Consider the following 17,361-nt stretch of genomic DNA (forward strand, 5'->3'; position numbering starts at 1 on the left):
GGGACTGTGGCAGGGGAATCGACTGTCCAGAGGTCCCTAATTGGCCAGGCTGGTCATCTTGATCCAGGTGTGCAGAGCTGCTGTCCTCACTGTGGGCCTCTTCTGTGGGGGGCTGGATATCGCTGGCACTTCTTGTCAGGTGACGTTGGGTAGTGGCCCTGTTGGGGGGTAAATGCATTGTTATTTTATCTGTGTGTGCCATCTTGTGCAATGGATGTGTTTCCCTCTATTACTGTGCTTGCACTATCGGCTTGGCCCTTGTGTGAGTGGTGATTGTGTGCCCTGGGTGAGTCTCTCTATTGGACATACTTTGTTGATGGGTGTCCATGCATGTCTGTGATGGGTGTCCATGCATTGTTGTTGCATGCAGGGCTTGGTTGTGAGAGGGGTGGGGCATGATGGTGGGGTGTGTGAGAGATGGTGGAGTGATGGGAGTGAGGGTGGGTGTATGTGATGGCATGCAGATCGGGTGGGGGGGATATAATAGTAAAAAGTTGACTTACCAGAGCCCAGTCCTCCGGCTACTCCTGCGAGGCCCTTAGGATGCATTATTGCCAAGACTTGCTCCTCCCATGTTGTTAGTTGTGGGGGTCCACCGCCAGTCCTCTGTACAGCTACATGGTGTCTGGATACCACGGAACACACCTTTCCTCATAGGTCGTTCCACCTCTTCCTGATGTCATCCCTTGTTCTTGGATGCTGTCCCACTGCGTTGACCCTGTCGACAATTCTCCACCATATCTCCATCTTCCTAGCAATGGATGTCTGCTGCACCTGTGATCCAAATAGCTGTGGCTCTACCCGGATGATTTCCTCCACCATGACCCTGAGCTCCTCCTCAGAAAACCTGGGGTGTATTTGAGGTGCAATGATGTGGTGTGAGTGATGTGTGAGGTGATGTTAAATGTGATGTGTGGGGTGATGTGTTGAGGTGTGTGGTGTGCTGTGCGTGGATGGTGTATGAGTGATGGTGCTGTGGTTCCCCTGTGGATGCTGGTGTGGACTTTGCTTTTCTCTCTCTCTGCTTCTTCAAACATTTTCGGTGCAAGGGGTTGTGGGTATTGTGGGTGGGTGTTTTATAGTGGTGTGGATGTGTGGGTGTGGTATGTGTATGTGTGTCAGGTGTGTGTATTTTGAATTGTCCAATGTGGAGTAGTTTTGTAAGTGTGTGTGTATTTTGAGCGTGGCGGTGTGTACCGCCAATGGTTTACTGCGGTTGAAAGAACGCTGCGTTGATTCGTGGCTCGTGATACTGTGGGATTATTCCTGTTAGCGTGATGGTGTGGGTTTTGCTATCGCCAGTTTATCACTGACCTTTGGTGTGGCGGACTTGTGTGGGTGTCTGTATAGTGGCGGAATTCTCTATGTGGGTCAGAATACCCGTTGTGGATTTCTGCCGCAGACACGGTATGTTGGCAGCCGTCGGCACATCGGTTAGCGAGATTTACCACCAGGGTTGTAATGAATGCCTTTATATCATTTTTACAGTGATATCTCAATGTACACTTATTGAATTTTTGTTGTTTAGACCTTCATCTTACCAGATAAGTATTATATATTTTTCTAAACACTGTGTGGTTTATTTTTGTGGTGTTCTACTGTGTTATTGCATGATTTATTGCTCAAATGCTTTACACATTGCCTTCTAAGTTAAGCCTGACTGCTCAATTCCAAGCTACCAGAGGGTGGGCACAGGATAATTTGGATTGTGTGTGACTTACCCTGACTAGAGTGAGGGTCCTTGCTTGGACAGGGGGTCACCTGACTGCCAACCGAAGACCCTATCTCCAACAATGGTTCAGTCAGTAAGCCGTTCATTCCCGGGGCTTTCCCAATCTGCATTTGACCCACTGCAGTCAAAACCTCAGTACCCGCAATATCTGGGTCTAGGACTGTCCTTTGGTCTCTTCCAAGCCCTCTTATAGGTCAATCATTCATAAAAGCTAGTACTTCTTGTTCGAGGGTGTTCATATGGGAGTTATAAAAAGTGTTTTAGGTTTTTAGCGAACATTTCTGCTATTTCACCACTTTTGCTGACTGTACTCCCAGAATCTGTGTTATATCAGTTTAGTTTATTCATGTATCATTAATAAAAAACATATCCTGTACATAAAAGCATAATAGAAAATTACCATGCTAATATAATATAAACCCTAAAAATCATGTTTAGGAAAAAATAGAATTTTTTCACAATTATCACATTTGACGTTCAACAGTTAAAACTTGCACATTAATAATTTAATACAATCAATGAGATACAACGCCTAGTATAATGAAAAATTGACCAAAGCCTACTTCAAGACATACCCTTCATCTAGTAATAATAAAGTGAGGACATCTTGTGCAAACGTTTGCCATAAAGTGCATCTGTATAGTTTTCCTAAAGAAATTAGAGGGCATACTGTTTTAATATATACTACAATCCCTGGCCTAGTTATGTAGGTCACATAAAAGGTTTAAAGTACTGACTGGACTGACACAGATGCTGTATGCCTACTACCTCTGGGGAGAGCCATTAAACTAGTCTCAAATGTAAACACAGATCAGAAAGTCAAATAAAAGGTTTCTCCATCTCTTTAGCAGCTTTGATAAAAAAATGAAGACACAGCTTTACAAGGATTTAGCGCCGCCATTATGCCACAATTTTTGGCACAACGGTGGTGAAAAATCAGCGCCACATTGACAAACTGGCGCTAGACCTGTCTAGCGCCACTTTCGAGAACGCTGCACCATTTTTTAGTAGCACCTCCGAACCCTGTGTGGTTTAACAAAAATTGTATGCAGGGTAGGCGTTCCCTACTAAAAAATGGAGCTAGCCGCCTAATGCCATATTTACAAGCCTGCTGAAAAATTGCACACGCATTGGAAAAATGCTGCAAATACCCATTAGCGCTGAAATCATAATGCCTGGTCAGACCAGGCATTAAAATGGTACACAGGTATAAAAGGAAAACACACATTTAGCACTCTGGCAACCATCAGAGTAACATGGACCTGCTACTGCTCTAGCTAGGCATGAGGAGAAGAAGACAGCAATGATGCCAAGCACTGCCACCCTCACCGCAGGACCCTCCATCACCACTACACCAACCACAAATGCAGCACAGGAGGAGAGAGTGAAGTTATCGCCAACGGATATCAATCCTTCACCAAAGAGAGGAAACTGTCATCAGATACTACCAGCTGAAGCCAGAGTCTATTGTGAAGCTGCTTCATGACATCGCACAAGAATACAGAGGTCAACCAACATACCACCCATGCCCAAGCTCCTGGCTGTGCTGCACATGCTGGCCTCTGGCACTTTCCAGTCAACTGTGGAAGAAATGGGTGGATTATCCCAGCCCTCCCTCTCAGCCCCACTGCCAAGTGTGTTGGATGCCATCATCCGCCCCACTCCTCTCCACAACCTGTTCCTCAACACCCAGACACTGTAGCAGGAGACCAAACAGGGATTTTACGCAGTTGCTGGTTTCCGGCATTCCACCAACAACCAACAATGACAATGGCTTACTAGTAGGTAAAGAAACAGCAATCACTTAACACATACAACACACATGTCATTTTCAATGATGTTACCGTATAGCAGTGCCTGAGGTGGTGTTCAGCATCTCATTTGGGTCTTAACACAACTCTGTCAACATAGCTGTATCACATGCATCGCTGAGTGTAGAAGGGCCGTACATTGGGTCATAATGTGGGTGTGCCACCACAAAACACATCGCATATTGGCATTGGCTCACATGTACAGCAATATGTACACCTGAGGCAGCACCAAAAATTAAGCATACCATAGGGTTGCAAACAATACTGTGCAAAAAGGAGAAACACTCCACACATCAATTATAATTGCACTCCCAATGTGTACAGCAGTCTACAGCACACATAGAAATAGCAAAATGTCAACATTGATAAGTCATGTGCAGAAAAGTACACCTTCATGCACATAGGCAATCACTTATGCAATGCAGGCATCATAGTACCAAGGTGCTAGGGTGGCTATGTTGCAACTTGGTAGCTGAGTGAGTGTCAGCACAGTGGGTGAGGACAGCAATTCTCCATATCTAGTAGTCATGGCACACTGCTGATATGTCCCAGTGGTGTAGGGTGTTTCTTCAAAAGAATTCATGTTCCATCCTGTGCCTCAGGGGCTACCCTGATATCCACAAACATGCCAATACATCCCACGCTACTATGCCACACTTTGCATGATGCCCACACACACATGCATGTGAGTCAGGGAATATGAAAAATAGCCATTTGTGCAAGGGAGGAGTACTATATCCGGGGGAGGGTAATTTTGCAGGCTATACACAGGGCACAACATCTGTCTGATGGCACAGAACACACACAAAAGGATCAAACTCAGACAACATGGCTCTTTAGTAAGTCACATGTTACAACAAATTTCTTCCACATTCTTCTACATCACACACATCCTTCATGAGTGAACTGTAATGCCTTTCAAATAACACAATCCCGATTCGCCTGAGGCTGCACACTCAACTAGAAGGAGTGCCACTGTTTCATAGGTTCTCATTACCCTAATGAGACTACTGGATTCAGGTGACAGAATCACTTGTATTGTGGGGGACTGAGTCTGATCCCACACCAGGTGACACCTGTCGGCCTAATCCGGGTTTTGTTCCAGCTAATTAGCAGTGCCTCCTCTCCACCCAAGAGCAGGGATGATTGGGCAACCGGGCGCATGACACAAATGACTCCTTCAGGGAAATCGTGGTGACTCAGATCTCATCCGGTTCTCTCATTTACATTAGTCTCACATATGCAAGGACAAACAGAGGCAGAGTGTAGTTCAATAAGGTTTTATTGAAGCAACTGCATCTTAGATAACAACGCATGTATTGCAATAAGTAGGGTGATGAAGTATGACAGGATTAAAATTGTGACAAGGAGAGTAAAACACACAAAAAACCCGCTACCATGTTGTTACTACGGTTTTTATGATTAGTTTCTACCTAGACTATGTTAGAGCACAGCTTGTTAAGCTCCAATTCTGCCCTTCAGGGTCTCCTGGGAAGACATCACCCCTCATACCTGAGCAAGAGGCCTGTATTATACATAAGCAGCTGCAGCTAGGCACTCAGCACTTAGCATGCAATTAGCATGCAGTCCTTGTCATCTGGCTAGAATCTCCCTCTAACGTACATGGGTCGAAGTAGTGTTTTTATAATAAAACAGGTGATGTTCCAAGAAAGGATCCCTATGTAAGAGTGTGTATGTTTCTGTGAACATTGGAAACAAAGCGTACCACTTTTGCTGGCAACCTATCTTACCATAGCCTTAAGAAAAGCACAGAGAGAAAGAAATGTCTTGTTTAAGAATGTAATACGACTGCAAATGTGGCTATTGTTAAAATAATAAAACGAAGCTTAATAAAATATATCTAGGTTAAAGTGCACAGCGACCGGCCTAGTATGCTAAAATATCGTGAATAAAACCATAGCTAAAATGGCTACACAACACCACAAGACACCAATATAATCATGTATACAAACAGGAACTCACACAACGCAAGAAGAAAGTCTGATTCCCTAATTCATACATCAATACTGTGCCATGCCTGTTGACAAGATACACAAGGGCAAGTCTAACACTGCTTCTTGTCTTCCATTGCAGAGGACCAGGGATATGGCATCCAACCATGGATGATGACCCCATTTGTCAACCCACAAATGGATTGTGAGAAGGTGTACAATGATGTACATAAAGAAGGCCAGGAATGTGGTGGAGAGGACATTTGGCATTCTGAAGGGCTGCTTCAGATGCCTTGATATATCTGGAGGCAAACTGTTGTACTCACCACCACTTGTGTGTAAAATAATAGTTGTGTGTGCCATATTGTATAATATATATGGGAGGACCAATGTCCCCTTTGAGGAACAGGTAAAGGTCCTAAGGGAGGAGGATGATGGCAATGATGCCCCACCACATAAATCACTTTTTCACACACTTGTCTTGGAGTATTTTTGACATTAGGATGCAACAGTAAATCAGCCACAAATCTGAATCCATGACTAGACCACAACAGTTGGTAGACAAGGACTCACACACTCTAGAAGTCCCAACAAACACACACACACACACACACACAATGAACTGATGAAGGAATGTGAAAGTGAAATTTATGCTCTGCCAGTTGCACATAGTTATCACATAGCTACACTCATATCACACAAGTCGGTCAAAATGAAACATGACAGCAGAAAAAATATATATCTAAGTGATCAATGCCATCCATATGTTAGGCATAGGCAAGACAGCAGTAGGCAGTGCCAGCATCAGTAGGTCACTGTGAGCTATATGGCAAATCAATGCCTGACTGGCACCATCACAGGTGAAAACTATCAACACACCCCTCAGTGGCACATTGTCACTGAAATACAGAGGACACAGCACCTTCTTGTCTAGCCCTTTCACACTCAAATCAGTTGCCTTCTTGCATGTATGTCAAAGTATGAGATTGCATGCCTCAAAACCTAAGACAAATGCATGTGGTACTCCAGACACAGATATATAACCACAGGCATGTTGCATTCATATCTGTCAGAACTAATCATACATGCAACCCACGCTCATTGTGGATCTGACAAAGGAAGTTGGCTGCAGTTATGTTGGAGTACACAAGTGAAACACACATATTTTGAAGGACATCTGAAACACTCCTCTACCCAACTGGCCCAACCACCTTGTGGAGGCCACTTATAGACTGCACAAGTGTTGTGGGTGAAGTCTTTAAATGTTGGGAGTCTGCCACTAGTCTTACGTACAATGGAAATGCCACTGCAAATAGTGAAAGTCCTATAGATGAACCAAAGTGTATCAGAAAGTATTGTATGGACCAAATATTGTAACATGCATGAAGGGCTGGACAGTGAGGATGAGGAACATGAGTAGCTATTTTAAAATCTGCAAAACAGTGGCAGCCAAGTTACAGCTGTAATCTACAATTGACAAGGTAGGTGCTACTTGCGGGAATCACTACAAAATGTCCAGACTTAGGGGGTCATTCCGACCCTGGCGGTCGGTGTTAAAGCGGCGGCCAACCGCCAACAGGCAGGCGGTAATAAAAAACGGATTCTGACCCTGGCGGGAACCGCCAACACAGGCCACCACTTTAACACTCCGACCGCCACGGCGGGACAAACAAACAGCGCGGCGGTCACCGCCAACAGACAGGCGGCAGACAATGTACCGCCCACACTATCACGACCCACCAATCCGCCACCTTTTCCGGGGCGGGCGCCCCGCCGATAAAAACACGGCGGAAACAGACTACGAACGGGAAAACGCTCACCTATACACACTCCACGAGGAATCTGGACAGCATGGAACCCGAATTAAACATCCTACCAGCCATTGTCTTCCTGCTCCTCTACCAGGAGCACGAACGCCGGCGCAGAAGACAACGGTGAGTACTGCACCTACGACACAGGGGAGGGGGGAGGAGAAAAGGTTACGGGCACACACACACGCGACACACCCACCCCCACCCTCACCCCCCAATCCCTACACACCAATGCAGAGCAACAAGTCAGAGTGACACCCCCCAAACCCCCCAGAATAATGCAAAGACAAAATAAAATGTTCATTAAAATTTAAGTATATTAAAGCATATTTGAACCTAAGTGAAATATGAAATTTATCAAATAAATATATTACAACATGAACAATATATACATAGTCCAAAAGTCCGGCACATATTGGCTACATTCCATTGTTCGTGGGCCAATGTGCATAAACACATGGGCAAAGCCCACACACGAGACCTGATTCCTTAGGAGAGAACACTGCTGGGGCATCAGATAATAAAAACACAGGCACCTCAGGGGGAAGGGAAGGGGGGGCACCTCAGCCACATGAGTCCACGACGCCAGATCCACGAGGGGCCTCCATGCCCACTGTACCATCCTGGGGAGTGCAAAGCCACATTCTCTCAAGTCTCTACAGTGGGTGGATTGCCCATTGTACCATCCTGGGGAGTGCAAAGCCACAGTTTTCCAAGTCTCTACAGTGGGTGGATTGCCCACTGTACCATCCGGGGGAGTGCAAAGCCACAGTCCATCAGGTGGATTACAGACTCCACTGGTTATGGAGGAGGCATGTTGGCCAGAGTGCTTCGTGAAGCCCTGCCCGACACCGATCCGGCCCTGCCAATGGGCCAGCGGTGCGTCAGATGAAGGGCCCAGCGGAGCGGTGCAGAGACGGCGGTGCCCAGTGGAGCGGTGCTTGAGATGAAGGGCCCAGCGGAGCGGTGCAGAGACGGCGGTGCCCAGCAGGGCGGTGCTTGAGATGAAGGGCCCAACGGAGCAGTGCTTGAGATGAAGGGTCCAACGGAGCGGTGCTTGACATGAAGGGCCCAGCGGAGCGGTGCAGAGACGGCAGTGCCCAGTGGAGCGGTGCTTGAGATGAAGGGCCCAGCGGAGCGGTGCTTGAGATGAAGGGCCAAGCGGAGCGGTGCAGAGACGGCGGTGCCCAGCGGAGCGGTGCTTGAGATGAAGGGCCCAGCGGAGCGGTGCTTGAGATGAAGGTCCCAGCGGAGCGGTGCTTGAGATGAAGGGCCCAGCGGAGCGGTGCTTGACATGAAGGGCCCAGCGGAGCGGTGCAGAGACGGCGGTGCCCAGCGGAGCGGTGCTTGAGATGAAGGGCCCAGCAGAGCAGTGCTTGAGATGAAGGGCCAAGCGGAGCGGTGCAGAGACGGCGGTGCCCAACGGAGCGGTGCTTGAGATGAAGGGCCCAGCGGAGCGGTGCTTGAGATGAAGGGCCCAGCGGAGCGGTGCTTGAGATGAAGGGCCAAGCGGAGCGGTGCAGAGACGGCGGTGCCCAGCGGAGCGGTGTTTGAGATGAAGGGCCCAGTGGAGCGGTGCAGAGACGGCGGTGCCCAGCGGATCGGTGCTTGAGATGAAGGGCCCAGTGGAGCGGTGCTTGAGATGAAGGGCCCAGCGGAGCGGTGCAGAGACGGCGGTGCCCAGCAGAGCGGTGCTTGAGATGAAGGGCCCAGCGGAGCGGTGCTTGAGATGAAGGGCCAAGCGGAGCGGTGCAGAGACGGCGGTGCCCAGCGGAGCGGTGCTTGAGATGAAGGGCCCAGCGGAGCGGTGCTTGAGATGAAGGGCCAAGTGGAGCGGTGCTTGTCACAGCGGGGCCCTGTTCAGCGGTGCCTCTCACCGCGGGGCCCTGTTCAGCGGTGCTTGTCACGGCGGGGCCCTGTTCAGCGGTGCTTGTCACGGCGGGGCCCTGTTAAGCGGTGCTTGTCACAGCGGGCCCATTTCAGCGGTGCCTCTCACCGCGGAGCCCTGTTCAGCGGTGCTTGTCACGGCGGGGCCCTGTTCAGCGGTGCTTGTCACGGCGGGGCACTGTTCAGCGGTGCCTCTCACCGCGGGGCCCTGTTCAGCGGTGCCTCTCACTGCGGGGCCCTGTTCAGCGGTGCTTGTCACGGCGGGGCCCTGTTCAGCGGTACCTCTCACGGCGGGGCCCTGTTCAGCGGTGCTTGTCACGGCGGGGCCCTGTTCAGCGGTGCTTGTCACGGCGGGGCCCTGTTCAGCGGTGCCTCTCACGGCGGGGCCCTGTTCAGCGGTGCTTGTCACGGCGGGGCCCTGTTCAGCGGTGCCTCTCACGGCGGGGCCCTGTTCAGCGGTGCTTGTCTCGGCGGGGCCCTGTTCAGCGGTGCCTCTCACGGCGGGGCCCTGTTCAGCGGTGCTTGTCACGGCGGGGCACTGTTCAGCGGTGCTCCTCACGGCGGGGCCCTGTTCAGCGGTGCTTGTCACGGCGGGGCCCTGTTCAGCGGTGCCTCTCACGGCGGGGCCCTGTTCAGCGGTGCCTCTCACGGCGGGGCCCTGATCAGCGGTGCTTGTCTCGGCGGGGCCCTGTTCAGCGGTGCCTCTCACGGCGGGGCCCTGTTCAGCGGTGCTTGTCTTGGCGGGGCCCTGTTCAGCGGTGCTCCTCACGGCGGGGCCCTGTTCAGCGGTGCTTGTCTCGGCCGGGCCCTGTTCAGCGGTGCTTGTCTCTGCGGGGTCCTGTTCAGCGGTGCTTGTCTCAGCGGGGCCCTGTTCAGCGGTGCCTCTCACGGCGGGGCCCTGTTCAGTGGTGCTTGTCTCGGCGGGGCCCTGTTCAGCGGTGCTCCTCACGGCGGGGCCCTGTTCAGCGGTGCTTGTCTCGGCGGGGCCCTGTTCAGCGGTGCTTGTCTCGGCGGGGCCCTGTTCAGCGGTGCTTGTCTCGGCGGGGCCCTGTTCAACGGTGACTCTCACGGCGGGGCCCTGTTCAGCGGTGCTTGTCTCGGCGGGGCCCTGTTCAGCGGTGCTCCTCACGGCGGGGCCCTGTTCATCAGTGCTTGTCTCAGCGGGGCCCTGTTCAGCGGTGCTTGTCTCGGCGGGGCCCTGTTCAGCGGTGCTCCTCACAGCGGGGCCCTGTTCAGCGGTGCTTGTCTCGGCGGGGCCCTGTTCAGCGGTGCTTGTCTCGGCGGGGCCCTGTTCAGCGGTGCTCCTCACGGCGGGGCTCTGTTCAGCGGTGCTCCTCACAGCGGGGCCCTGTTCAGCGGTGCTTGTCTCGGCGGGGCCCTGTTCAGCAGTGCTTGTCTCGGCGGGCCCTGTTCAGCGGTGCCTCTCACGGCGGGGCCCTGTTCAGCGGTGCTTGTCTCGGCGGGGCCCTGTTCAGCGGTGCCTCTCACGGCGGGGCCCTGTTCAGCGGTGCTTGTCTTGGCGGGGCCCTGTTCAGCGGTGCTCCTCACGGCGGGGCCCTGTTCAGCGGTGCTTGTCTCGGCCGGGCCCTGTTCAGCGGTGCTTGTCTCTGCGGGGTCCTGTTCAGCGGTGCTTGTCTCAGCGGGGCCCTGTTCAGCGGTGCCTCTCACGGCGGGGCCCTGTTCAGTGGTGCTTGTCTCGGCGGGGCCCTGTTCAGCGGTGCTCCTCACGGCGGGGCCCTGTTCAGCGGTGCTTGTCTCGGCGGGGCCCTGTTCAGCGGTGCTTGTCTCGGCGGGGCCCTGTTCAACGGTGACTCTCACGGCGGGGCCCTGTTCAGCGGTGCTTGTCTCGGCGGGGCCCTGTTCAGCGGTGCTCCTCACGGCGGGGCCCTGTTCATCAGTGCTTGTCTCAGCGGGGCCCTGTTCAGCGGTGCTTGTCTCGGCGGGGCCCTGTTCAGCGGTGCTCCTCACAGCGGGGCCCTGTTCAGCGGTGTTTGTCTCGGCGGGGCCCTGTTCAGCGGTGCTCCTCACGACGGGGCCCTGTTCAGCGGTGCTCCTCACGGCGGGGCCCTGTTCAGCGGTGCTTGTCTCGGCGGGGCCCTGTTCAGCAGTGGTTGTCTCGGCGGGCCCTGTTCAGCGGTGCTCCTCACGGCGGGGCCCTGTTCAGCAGTGCTCCTCACGGCGGGGCCCTGTTCAGCGGTGCTTGTCACGGCGGGCCCTGTTCAGCTGTGCCTCTCACGCGGGTCCCTGTTCAGCGGTGCTCCTCACGGCGGGGCCCTGTTCAGCGGTGCTTGTCTTGTTTTCCTAAGGAACCAGATCTGGCCAATAATTCCCGCTCAGTCGCCATCCGACCTTTCGCTTGCGGGGCCCTCCTGTGCTGGTGTCCTGGGCCCGTGGGTGTCCTCCGTCACACCCCAAATGGGGCTGGTGGGGCCCTCCTGGGCAGCTCGCCTGCTGCCGGACTTGTCCGCCCTGCTCCCCTTGCCCTCCTTGGCAGAAACTCTGGGGCCCTTGCCTCCCTTTGTGGATGGGCCAGGTGACGGTGCAAAGGTAGTGTCCTTGGGGGCAGCCGTCTCAGGCCTGTTGCGCCGGCCCTTCCCTTTTTTGTTTTTTTTCCCAGGGGGTGGGCTGGCTGTCCCCTTGCTGCTGGCCGATGTCCCTGCCCTAGGAGCTGGTGGACTCCAATAGCCCTGAACGATGGTCCTAGATGGTCCCTCAACCCAGGACGCTCCAACACCTGCTTCCAAGCTCACCCCAAACGCACCCATGGACCCTTCGCCTGCAACTCCTGCAAACGCACCTTCCACCACGCAACAACCACGACCACAAGCCCACGCGCCATCAACTACCTCAAGTGCATCCTAGTCAACGCTCGCTCCGTCCACAAACACGCCATTGAACTCTGGGACCTCCTGGACTCCATAGCACCGGACGTCGCCTTCATCACGGAGACCTGGATGAACGCCTCCTCGGCCCCTGACATCGCCACTGCCATCCCCGAAGGCTACAAGATCTCCAGAAAAGACCGCACCAACCAGGTAGGAGGAGGTATCGCCATCGTCTTCAAAGACTCCATCAGCGTCACCACCTCCACCGAAGATACCCCTCTCGCCGCTGAACACCTGCATTTTCAGATTCGCACCGATCCGAGGACCACCCTCAGAGGATCCCTCGTCTACCGTCCTCCCGGGCCACGTGCCCCTTTCAGCGACGCCATCGCCGACTTCATCTCCCCGCACGCCCTCGCCTCGCCCGACTACATCCTCCTAGGTGACCTCAACTTCCATCTGGAACAAAACAACGACCCCAACACCACCACCCTGCTCGACAACCTCGCCAACCTCGGCCTCAAACAACTGGTGAACACCGCCACCCACATCGCCGGACACACGCTTGACCCCATCTTCTCCACCAGCAAACACGTCTTCTTCAGCCACGCCTTCGCCCTACACTGGACCGACCACAGCTGCGTCCACTTCACATTCCGACGCGAGACCCGCCACCTCCGCACCCAACCCATCCCTCGTCGACAGTGGAACAAGATCCCCGAAGAGCAACTCTTCTCCGCACTCGCCGCCAACCAACCCACCCTCACCACCGACCCCAACGACGCAGCCCTCAACCTCGCAAACTGGATCTCCAACTGCGAAGACATCCTTGCTCCCCTCAAACGCACGCATCGACAGACCAACACCAAAAAACCTCTCTGGTTCTCTGACACCCTCAAAGAATCAAAGAAAACTTGTCGCGCCCTTGAGAAAGCCTGGCGCAAGGACCGCACCGCTGACAACATGACCGCCCTCAAGAACGCTACCCGCGAACACCACCACCTGATCCGCGCTGCCAAAAGGAACTTTTTCACCGACAGACTGGACAAAAACAGACACAACAGCAGAGAACTCTTCAGCATCGTCAAGGAGTTCTCCAACCCCAGCGCCAACGCCAACGCCGTCACGCCCTCACAGGATCTGTGCGAATCCCTCACCACTTTCTTCCATCGCAAGATTAGCGACCTCCACGACAGCTTCGGACACCAGACCCAACCATACACCACCGAACCGGCATCCACGGCCATCACCCTCAACAACTGGTCCCACAGCAACACGGAAGAAACCAAATCCATCATGAACTCTATCCACTCCGGCGCCCCTTCGGACCCCTGCCCGCACTTCATCTTTAACAAAGCCAACGACATCATCGCCCCGCACCTCCAGACCGTCATCAACTCTTCTTTTTCTTCTGCTACCTTCCCTGAATGCTGGAAACACGCCGAAGTCAACGCCCTACTAAAGAAACCTACGGCTGACCCGAGCGACCTAAAAAACTTCCGCCCCATCTCTCTTCTGCCTTTCCCAGCCAAAGTAATAGAGAAGACCGTCAACAAACAGCTGACCACCTTCCTGGAAGACAACAACCTGCTCGACCCCTCACAAACCGGATTCCGAGCCAACCACAGCACTGAAACCGCCCTCATCTCAGTCACTGACGACATCAGAACCCTGATGGACAACGGTGAAACAGTCGCCCTCATTCTGCTCGACCTCTCGGCTGCCTTTGACACCGTCTGTCACCGCACCCTAATCACCTGCCTCCGCTCCACCGGGATCTAAGGCCAGGCCCTGAAATGGATCGCCTCCTTCCTCTCAAACCGTTCCCAAAGAGTTTACCTCCCTCCGTTTCGCTCAGAACCCACCGAGATCATCTGCGGCGTACCCCAAGGCTCATCACTCAGCCCGACACTCTTCAATGTCTACATGAGCCCCCTCGCCAACATCGTACGCAAGCACAACATCATCATCACCTCCTACGCCGACGACACCCAACTTATACTCTCCCTCACCAAGGACCCCGCCAGCGCCAAGACCAACCTACAAGAGGGTATGAAGGACGTCGCAGATTGGATGAGGCTCAGCCGCCTAAAGCTGAACTCTGAAAAAACGGAAGTCCTCATCCTCGGCAACACCCCGTCCGCCTTGGACAACTCCTGGTGGCCCACGGCCCTCGGCACCGCACCGACCCCCACAGACCACGCCCGCAACCTCGGCTTCATCTTGGACCCTCTTCTCACCATGACCAAGCAAGTCAACGCCGTGTCCTCCGCCTGCTTCCTCACCCTCCGCATGCTCCGCAAGACCTTCCGCTGGATCCCCGCCGACACCAGAAAAACCGTGACCCACGCCCTCGTCACGAGCCGCCTGGACTACGGCAACACCCTCTATGCCGGGACCACAGCCAAACTCCAAAATCGCCTGCAACGCATTCAAAACGCCTCGGCCCGCCTCATCCTCGACATACCCCGCAGCAGCCACATCTCCGCACACCTGAGACACCTGCATTGGCTCCCTGTCAGCAAAAGGATCACCTTCCGACTTCTCACCCACGCACACAAAGCCCTCTACGACAAGGGACCGGAATACCTCAACAGACGCCTCAGCTTCTACGTCCCCACCCGCCTCCTCCGCTCCTCTGGCCTCGCACTCGCTGCAGTCCCTCGCATCCGCCGCTCCACGGCAGGTGGGAGATCTTTCTCCTTCCTGGCGGCCAAGACCTGGAACTCCCTCCCCACCAGCCTCAGGACCACCCAGGACCACTCCGCTTTCCGTAGACTCCTAAAGACCTGGCTGTTGGAACAGCGATAACCCCCCCCTTTTTCCCCTAGCGCCTTGAGACCCGCACGGGTGAGTAGCGCGCTTTATAAATGTTAATGATTTGATTTGATTTGATCCTAGTAGGTGCAGGGCTTGTGGTGGCTGAGGTGCTGATTTGAGTCTTATGAGATGGAGGGGGTGGGTCAGTTGTTGAAAAGAGGTCAAGGTTGGAAAGGAAAATCAATTTAGGAATACAGGGACGGGTAGTTGTAGTGGGTATGGGAGTGGAGGAAGAGGATGTTGTTGTAGGAGAGTGAAGTCTGGTGTCTTTGGGTGCAGGTGCTTGTGCTGGAGGCTGTCATGAGGTGGATGGCTGTTGGGTGGGTGGCTGCCTGCGTTTGTGTGGTTTGGAAGAGGGGGTGACAGACACACTGGGAGAGGACACAGGGGACGTGTAAATGGCAGTGGGGGTGGTGACTGCACGTGTGCGGACTGTTCTGGTGGGTGTGGTGGTGATGGACGTACTGGCTGATGGTGGTGTGCATGCAGGTGTGAGTGGAGACGTCACAGGGAGGGAGGAGGGAGACGAGGAGGAGGGGGACACAGAGGAGGCAGTGGCTGTTGGCATGTCTGCATGTGGATGTTGCTTGGGTGAATGCTTGTGTGATCTGTGGTGCTTATGTCTGGATGAGCTGCCCTTGGGTGTTGAGGTGTGTGCAGGCTGGTCTATAGGTGTGTCTGGGATAGGCAGAGGAACAGGGGAGTGGGACTGGGTTGAGGAAGTTGGAGGGGGGAGGCTAGACACAGGGACAATTGCTGCCGTCAGTGCTGAGGCCAGAGCGTTGAACGATCGCTGATGGGCAGCCTGACCCGAATGAATGCCCTCCAGGTATGCATTGCTCCGATGCACCTCCCTTTCTACCCCCTGGATGGCATTCAAAAGGGTAGACTGCCCAACAATGAGCGTCTGGAGGAGGTCAATGATCTCCGCACTGAGGGCAGCAGGGGTAACTGGGGCAGGACCTGAGGTGCCTGGGGCGAAGGAGATGCCCGGCTTCCTGGCCGAGCGGACACGGGGCGAAAGCTGAGGGGCTGCTGGGAGGGCGGAGCTGGTGCGCTGGGTGGTGGCTGTACCTGTTGTTGCGGTGGGCACGGATGTTGCCGCCACCACAAGGGAGCTCCCTTCCGAGGACATGTCGGTGTCGCTGACGTCTCCGCGGGTCCCCGTTGTGGAGCTCCACTCGCCCTCCGTCTCACTGGTGTACTCTGAGTCGGTTGCATGGCCCTCCGGGGCCATGTGAGATGCAGCTCCCTCGTGCGCCGATGCCACTTCTCCTCCACCTGATGATGCTAATGCACACATGAACAGGAAAACCAAAAAAAAGGGGGGGGAGAAGAAAGAAAGACATGTTGAGTGCATGCATTGGCGGCACCATTGGCGGAGAGGACAGACACAGAAGCCCCCTGCACTACGCCGCGCACTCGGGGTACACTACTCAATTATTGTGACTTGGCCTACAAGTCTATGGACGACAAATGCACACATAGGTGAGCCTGGACCATGGATAGCTGTACTTAGCACCCTACAGAGGTGGGGGGCAGGGGCATAGGGCCATGCAAACGGAGGGGCCTAGCCTACAGAAACCGCCCTGGCATAGAGATAGCCACAGCTCTCCTCCCCCACCCAGACACCTCCACTCTGCGCTAATATAGCAGAATGTGCTGATACTCACCCCCTTGTGTCTGCTGTGATGTCCTCACGCGCCCATCCAAATCGGGGTAGGCCACCGCCAGGATCCGGGACATCAGGGGGGTCAATTGCCGTGTGGCACCCCTCCTAGGTTGGGAGGCCATCCCCAGCAGAGCCTCGGCGGTCTTTCTGCTCCCGCGGCGGATGTCCTCCCACCTCTTGCGGCAGTGGGTGCCCCGTCTGTTGTGGACCCCCAGGGCCCGGACGTCCTTGGCGATGGCACGCCAAATGTCGATCTTCTGATGGGCGCTGACCTATGTGACATGTACAGGGTGGAAAAAGAAATATCATCACTTTTCTGCTTGGTCGATGTGAGTGGCCACCCCTCCCCAACCTTGCCATGTGGCACATGCTCTCATCTGTCGTGCGTTGCACTCCTCATTCGCTCCCCTCCCCACCATCTTACATCCACCCCACTCAACACAGGCATAGCCCATACTACGTGCTCCCTGTGTACTCACCTGTTGGTCTGGAGGACCGTAGAGTAGCGCATACTGGGGGAGGACCCCATCAACAAGTTTCTCCAATTCCTCAGAAGTGAAGGCAGGGGCCCTTTCCCCAGTCGCAGCAGCCATTGTATCTTCCAGACCGAGGTCACAGCAGCACTTGCAGTATAGGTCCTCTCCTGTGGATGATCAGGTCTCGAGTGATTAAGCAGTTAGAAAATGGCGGTCACGCCCGCGGCGGTGCGTACCGCGGCGGTGCGTACCGCGACCGCCGGCGCACATCGTCATTGGCTCCTGAGACCCATAGGGTTCAATGTTAACCAATGCTGCTTTGCGCCGCGGTCTTCGACCGCCTACCGCCACGGTGTGCCACGCCAGCGCATTGAC

This window comes from Pleurodeles waltl, chromosome 2_1 (genome assembly GCF_031143425.1).
Source record: "Pleurodeles waltl isolate 20211129_DDA chromosome 2_1, aPleWal1.hap1.20221129, whole genome shotgun sequence".
Taxonomy (NCBI): domain Eukaryota; kingdom Metazoa; phylum Chordata; class Amphibia; order Caudata; family Salamandridae; genus Pleurodeles; species Pleurodeles waltl.